Below are 7591 nucleotides of genomic sequence, written 5' to 3'. Positions count from 1 at the left end.
AAATCCAGCCAAACCAAACCTTAGAAGGACTTTCCAAAAATAACGCACTTTTGTAGCTCATTCTTAGGGTGCAAAGCTATTAATTTTGACTTAATAAAAAAGTCAAAGTGTTCCTAGAAACAAGCAAGAAATAAATAGGGGCATTAAGATTATATGGAGGGGAAGAAACTGAGAAGCGAGCGAGGGGTTGTGTGAATGGAGTGTACTAAGGCAGCGTGTGCTGTGTGAATAGCCCAGGTTGGTTAAATGACGCATTTTATTTTATTTTATTTTTAAAATTTTAGATTATTGATTTTTGATAGAGAGACAGAGTGAGAGCGAGGAAGGGGCAGAGAGGGAGGGAGACACAGAATCCGAAGCAGGCTCCACGCTGTCAGCACAGAGCCTGAGGCGGGGCTCGAACTCATGAACTGTGAGATCATGCCCTGAGCTGAAGTCGGACGCTTAACTGACTGAGCCACCCAGGTGCCCGAATACATGCATTTTAAAAGGTAGGTGCTCATGCCCACAGCTCGTGGCCTTTGGAGAATCAAGGAGTTGGGTTTGGATGAAAGGAAGTAATTTTTTTTCCATGGGGAATGAGAAGGATTTTAAACTATTGCTTCTTTGAAGGGAGCCCTCCAAATCTTAGCATTGAGATGCCTCATATTTGCCTACATGGTATGCTTTAAAATTAATTAATTAAAAGAAATTTTAACATTTCTATTATAAATTTTTAGGGCAAGAATGAAAAAGAAATCCATCTGTCGATATTTCTTGTCTTTTGTTAACCAAAGATTTTTTGGAATGTTCCAGCGTAAAGTTACGACTTTTGTCCATCTTGGATAGGGACAGCTTCTGCAACTTGGGTCGTCCTGCTAGGGGAAAGGACACTTTAGAAGGGGCAGAACTTGGTGACCTACCTTGCCCAGTGACCCTGTCTCTTCTTCATTCAGCAGAGGGAGTTTCCAGAAAGTGTGGGCATGGCTCCAAGGTGCCAAATGGATTCACTCAAATGGTTGTTTATTCCCTTGGCATCGAAGGTGCGAGAAGTACGTTTCGAAGCACCCACTGTGTGCCGAACCCCGATCTGGATGCCTTGTCGATCTCGTGTAATCTTTGTTTTTTTCAATATATATATATTTTTTTAATTTTTTTTTCCACGTTTTTATTTATTTTTGGGACAGAGAGAGACAGAGCATGAACGGGGGAGGGGCAGAGAGAGAGGGAGACACAGAATCGGAAACAGGCTCCAGGCTCTGAGCCATCAGCCCAGAACCCGACGCGGGGCTCGAACTCACGGACCGCGAGATCGTGACCTGGCTGAAGTCAGACGCTTAACCGACTGCGCCCCCCAGGCGCCCCTTCAATATTTTTTTTTAAAGTTTATTTATTTATTTTGAGAGACAGAGAGAGAGAGAGAGAGAGGGAGAGAGAGAGAGAATCCCAAAGAGGCCCCACACCCAGCACAGAGCCCGACACAGGGCTTGAGCTCATGAATGTGAAATCACGACCTGAGCTGAAACCAAGAGTCAGACACTTAACCGACTGAGCCACCTGGGTGCCCCTCTCCTATAATCTTTAAGTGATGTTGCAAAGTGGACATGAAGAATTTCCCTGTTTATGGGGCACTTGGGTGGCTTCGTCGGTTAAGCATCTGACTGCAGCTCAGGTCAAGAGCTCACGGTTCGTGGGTTCGGGCCCCGAGTCGGGCTCTGTGCTGACAGCTCGAGCCTGGAGCCTGCTTCTGTCTCTCCCTCTCCCTCTGGCCCTCCCCTGCTTGTGCTCTCTCTCTTTCTCTCTCAAAAATAAATACAGTTTTGGGGCGCCTGGGTGGCGCAGTCGGTTGGGCGTCCGACTTCAGCCAGGTCACGATCTCGCGGTCCGTGAGTTCGAGCCCCGCGTCGGGCTCTGGGCTGATGGCTCGGAGCCTGGAGCCTGTTTCCGATTCTGTGTCTCCCTCTCTCGCTGCCCCTCCCCCGTTCATGCTCTGTCTCTCTCTGTCTCAAAAATAAAAATAAACGTTGAAAAAAAAATTAAAAAAATAAATACAGTTTTAAAGAATAATAAACAAACAAACAAATAAATGCAAGAAGCTCCCTGTTCCAATGAGACGGCACGAGAGAAGTTGTAACTTACCAGCTACACGGCTGAGCTGGTATTAAACCGGGTGTGTGTCAGTCTTTGTGGCTTTCCGTTGGGTCACACTTCTCAGAAGCTCTGGAATCACCATGCAGGGGAGATGGTGCCCCTGAAAGCCCACCAAGGAGGGAGGGGGATTAAGGCTGGTCCGGTCAAGCTAGGGCAGAGGTGGCGGTGCCCCAGCGGTCTCGGGTCAAATGAAGCCTGATGCTTTCGTAGCTCGATTTGGCCTCGGACTGGGAAACAGATGGGTCTGGGCTGCCTGAGGGTCTGGGGGAGGCTGAGCAGACAAATGGGTCCTGGCCGCAGTTGCTCCTGCCCTGAGGGCCCGGGGCTGGGGGCTGCTTTGGGAAGGGGACTCCAGTGCCTATGTACCTTTTGACTTGTAAAACCTTGGATAGGAATTCATCTGTTCGGCTGCAAGGCTAGAGAGCTCACCCTTTCTGAGGGCAGCCGACTGGGAGACCTGGGGCAAGTTCAGGGAGGTAAGCAGATGTCAACAGGTGTGTTAAAAACAAGGTGGCTGGTTGCCCAAAAAGAAGACCCCAAGGGCCACGGAAAGATGCCTAATGGACTTCATGCTCTTTCAACCGCAAAGACTCATCCTTTTGCAATGCCGGTTAGTGGGGGTTGTTTCGAAGAGACGTGGGGTTGCCTAGCCGTGGGAATGCCCTGAAATTGGAGAAGCGGGGACCCAGCTCACAAGCGTGGAATGAATGAATCGATGAATGGAAACTTGGACACTGATTCACTTACTACTCACTTATCAATAGGAAGGCCAACCATCTGGTTTGCTTAGGACCCAGTTGTTTCCTGGGACGTGGGACTTTCCGTCCTAAAATGAGGAACGTCCTGGGCACACCAGAACTAGATGGTCCCCCAGGTACTGAGAACTGATGATGGGCCAGACCCTGGGCCCTGACGGGGCACATGGGGCTAAATCGGACGCAGTCCCTGCTCTCAAGGAGTCCACGTGTAGTCAGGAGAGAGAAATATGACGCGATAGGGTCACGTTCAAGAGCAAGGCTGTGGAGTCAGAAGCACCATGATGGCTTTTAAGAGGAAGAGCAGATGCCAGAGGCGAGTCTTGCTGGGGGAGGAACCCAACAGATCTCTGGAGAAGCTTGGGAAGGGCTTTGGGACTCAGGGACAGCTGGGACAAAGGCCTAGGGTCTACAACAATGTGTTGCCGCAAGAAGCAGGGGGCACCATGTGTATGCGTTTGTGTGTGTGTCGGGGACAAATGGGGGAACACAGGGGTGACGGTGAGGTTGGAGAGGTCTCGGAGGGGCCAGGGGACAAGTTGTAGACCGTGTGAAGAAAAATGAAATTTATACTGTAGGCAATAGGGAGCCACTGAAGGCGCTTTAAGCCGGAGAGATAGAATCCAATATTACAAAACGTTTCATCCATTCAACAAATGTTTGCTAAGTGCCTACTGGGTGTTAGGCATTGTGCTAGGGGAGCGAATGCATGCTTGCAGGCATGGCTGTCTGCCAAAAAGTTTCTTTTTAATTTTCCAGTTGCCGAGAGGGTCCTTGAAATCCAGGGCCTGGCTGATAGGACGTTCGGGCCTGTTGGCCTCTGTCAGAAAAATTGTTCCGCAGTGAGCAAATCTAAGGAGGAGACCGCCGGCACCAGCTCCAACCTCCGCCCCCTTATCTGTTTTTCTTTTTCCAAAAGACCTTGAGGACTGCAGCGGATTCCACTACAAAACGGTTACACAATTTCCCCCCAGAGAAAGCGAGCTTCCACCTTAGGGGATGAATAAGCCCTTTCTTTTCTGGAGAGCCGGCCAACGGAGGCCCCGGGCTGGGTATTGCAGGAGGCACGGTGCGGGGGGACAGCAGGCCTCGCTCTACTTTGGGGGTGCCGGTGTTGTCATCAAACAGAGTCTGCACGGCAGAGGCGGGGGCTGCCGGCGCCCCGGGGAGGCCGACACGGCAGGGAACGGGGGTCAGCCTGCAGCGAGCGGGCGGCCCCCCAATTCCGCGCGGCCCAAGCATCCATTTTTCCGGGGCTGCGGGTCCTATAAATGGTGCCTTTGAGGAGAGCTGCCCTGGTGACAGCAGGTCCCTCCCTGCAGCACCCACTCGGCCACGGGATTCTGAAAGCTGATTGTCCCTCCTCAAGCCCTGCCCTCCTGCGACATTGCTCACGCTGACCATTGTCCGCAGAAAGAGGCCATTGTCTGGGGCTTACATACCTGCTGACGGAGGCACATGAAACCAGCAGAGCTTTGGGGAGACAGAAATCCACCCAAAACAACAAAAAAACCTGAGCCTAGCCGGAGGGCAGAGTTTAGACGGGGCTTGTTGAATTTCCTGATCTGCTGGTGTTCTTTCCAAGAGGAAATGCCCCCCATTATGGGAGGATCAGAGTTTTATCTCTGGGCTGGAATGACACCATTTGTGCCTTTGTGTCAACAGCACAGAGGGGCATTGTTTAGGGTTATGTGGCCGGCGCTGGGAAGGGCTTGTTTGAAGAGAAAAAAAGAGAAAACCCAGAACAATGTTTACCCAGCAGGCAGCTCCTGCCAAAGCAGCCGCCACCCCGCCACCCCGTGCACCGGGATGTCAGCTGGCCGGCCCGGGCCCCCTCGGCTGTGCCTCGGCCTCGAGTGCAGCCGCGCGGGCAGCTGGCGGGGACAGGTACGCCGTGCCAGCGCCTAAAGCACCAATACCCGGCACCGCCCCCGATCCAGAGCCGAAGGTCAGTGCCGGGAGAGCAGAACCGCCGCTCCGGGGTGCAGGCAGGACCCTGAGGTCTGTCGAATCGCTTTGGGGATTCAGCCTCAAGAGAGTGGCTACTCCAAGTGTGGTCCCCGCGCCAGCGGTCTCTGTCTTACCAGGAGCTTGTTGCAAACGTAGGCTCTCGGGGCGCCTGGGTGGCTCAGCCTGTTAAGCGTCTGACTCTTGGCTTTAGCTCAGGTGGAGATCTCACGGTGTGGCCAGTTCGAGCCCCGCGTGGAGCTCTCTGCGCTGACCGTGTGCAGCCTGCTTGGGGTTCTCTGTCTCCCTCTCTCTGCCCCTCCCCCGCTCACGTTCTCTCTGTCTCTCTCAAAATAAAATAGCGTAGGCTCTCGGGCCCCACCTCGGATCTGTCCCAGCTGAAGCTGCATTTTATTTATTTTTGAAAAAAAAAATGTTCATGTTTATTTAGACACGTTTATTTTTAATGTCTATTTAGACAGAGACAGAGCACAAGTGGAGGAGGGGCAGAGAGAGAGGGAGACACAGAATCCGAAGCGGGCTCCGGGCTCTGAGCGGTCAGCACAGAGCCCGACGCGGGGACTGAACTCACTAATGGTAAGATCACGACCTGAGCCGAAGCCAACCGTTGGACATTTAACGGACTGAGCCACCCAGGTGTCCCTTGAAACTACATTTTAACAAGATCCCCCGGATGAATTTACACCTTAAGCTTGAGAAGCATTGGTCTAAAGCAGGGGTTCTCAAACATGACTGCACGTTGACATCACGCGGAGAGCTTTTGCAAGTTCCAATGACCCGCAGCATCTCAGGCCATTAATGTCAGGATCTCTAAGGGAGGAACGACCATCAGTATTTTCTAAGACCCCCCAAGGGATTCCAAAGTATCTCCAAGTTTGAGGCACAGGAGTGAGGACAGTGCCCTCTTTCTCTGTCCCAGCACGGAGTCTGCACTGGTTACGATGTGGCAGTTCCTGAGCATTTTCTTTTCATTTTTTTTTTTTTTTTAATGTTTATTTATTTATTTATTTTGAGAGAGAGCACTTGTGTGGGAGAGCAGGGGAAGGGCAGGGAGAGAGAGAGAGAGAGAGAGAGAGAGAGAGAGAGAGAGACGAGAGAGAGAGAGAGAGAGAATCCCAAGCAGGCTCCACACTCAACTCAGAGCCCACAGGTCTTGAACTCACGAACCGTGAAATCATGACCTAAGTCAAAATCAAGAGTCAGATGCTTTCCCGACCCAGCCACCCAGAAGCCCCTCCTGAGCATTTTCTGTGTCAGAAACGCTGAGGCTTCATCGATGAAGATGGTGTGTGTTCATGACTACAGTGCCTTTCTGGCCAAAAGAACTCCTATTCATCCTTCAAAACCCAGTTAAAAAGCCTCCTCCTCCGTGATGCATTCCTAGATCTCCTGAGGCAGGGAAAAATGCTTCTTCCTCTGAACTCCCATGGCCCTCTGCATCTCTGTATTGTTGCACTTGTCACATTAAGGTTTAGTGATCTATTTACTTGTCACTAGACTGGGAGCCCTGGCTTCAGGGACTGCATCGTATTTATCTTTGTATCCCTGGGCCTGGGGCGGGGCCTGGGCATGCAGTTGGCGCTCAATAAATGCTGTTGACTGACAACATGAATATGAAGACAAATACCTGAATGAACGCAAGCCTGAGTGAAGACACCTGCCCTGCCTTTAAAAAAACAAAATTCTAGGGGCTCCTCGGTGGCTCAGTGGGTTAAGCGTCCGACTCTCGGTTTCGGCTCGGGTCATGATCTCATGGTTTTGTGAGTTTGAGCCCCACATCGGGCTCTGTGCTGACAGCTCAGAGCCTGCTTGGGACTCTCTCTCCCCCTCTCTCTCTGCCCCTCCCCTGCTCACGCTGTCTCTCTGTCTCTCAAAAATAAATAAACTTAAAAAAGAAAGAAAGAAAGAAAGAAAAACCTAAAATTCTAGGAGAATAGATCACCTTGCACAGTTAATGAGACGTTGACTTCTGATGGGTGTTGTGACTGAGGTCTGACCAGGGTCCTGTGGGCGTGCAGAGCAGGGGAGAGGGGCTTTCTTAACCACCCCGCTCCAGGCTTGCCGGGAAGACGGTGGCCCACAGTCTGCTCAGTGCTGCATCTCTAGTCCAGACCCCAGAGATCGCACCCGAGGGGTCCCCTTGGGCCCCTTCCCTTATCGTATTTGGGAACAGGAAGATCCTCCAACGGATGGAAGCTAAAGATTCTGTTTTTGTTTCTGGACGATGCTGGTGTCGCTACCTTGTGCCCCCAGGCCCCAAAACACGAGCCCGGAGAGCGTCCAGGGGAGTCTAATGGGTCTGGGTGACTGCTAAGTGGATGGTGTGGCCGCCTGGGCTGCTGTGTGTCTGTGGCAGCTTGGCTTGCAGGCCAGCGGATGACTGCAAAGGTCAGGGTTCAACCGGCTGCCGCCTTCCGCGGTCGGAAGCAGAACAGACTGCCCAGGCTGCCCGTGCTCCAGGCTGGAGCCCGCTCCCTCACTGCTGAGGACTCACCAAGCCAGGAGTCCTCGGGGACGGGCAGACGTCGGCCGATCGGATAAATGGGTACAAAAGAAGCCGAGGCAGGTGGTGGGAGTTGGCAGGCAGAGGCCAGGGGTCAGAGGCCCCAAGGTTTGAGACAAGAGACGGGAGGCCGAGACAGGCAAAGTGGAGCGGTCTGGCTCCAGAGCCAGGAGAGGGGTCCGACTTGCCGCTGAGTTTTAGACCCCCCCCTCCCCCCGGGGGCCTGATGGTGAAG

This window comes from Leopardus geoffroyi, chromosome A3 (assembly GCF_018350155.1).
Source record: "Leopardus geoffroyi isolate Oge1 chromosome A3, O.geoffroyi_Oge1_pat1.0, whole genome shotgun sequence".
Lineage (NCBI taxonomy): Eukaryota > Metazoa > Chordata > Mammalia > Carnivora > Felidae > Leopardus > Leopardus geoffroyi.
This window is presented reverse-complemented; position numbering follows the sequence as displayed.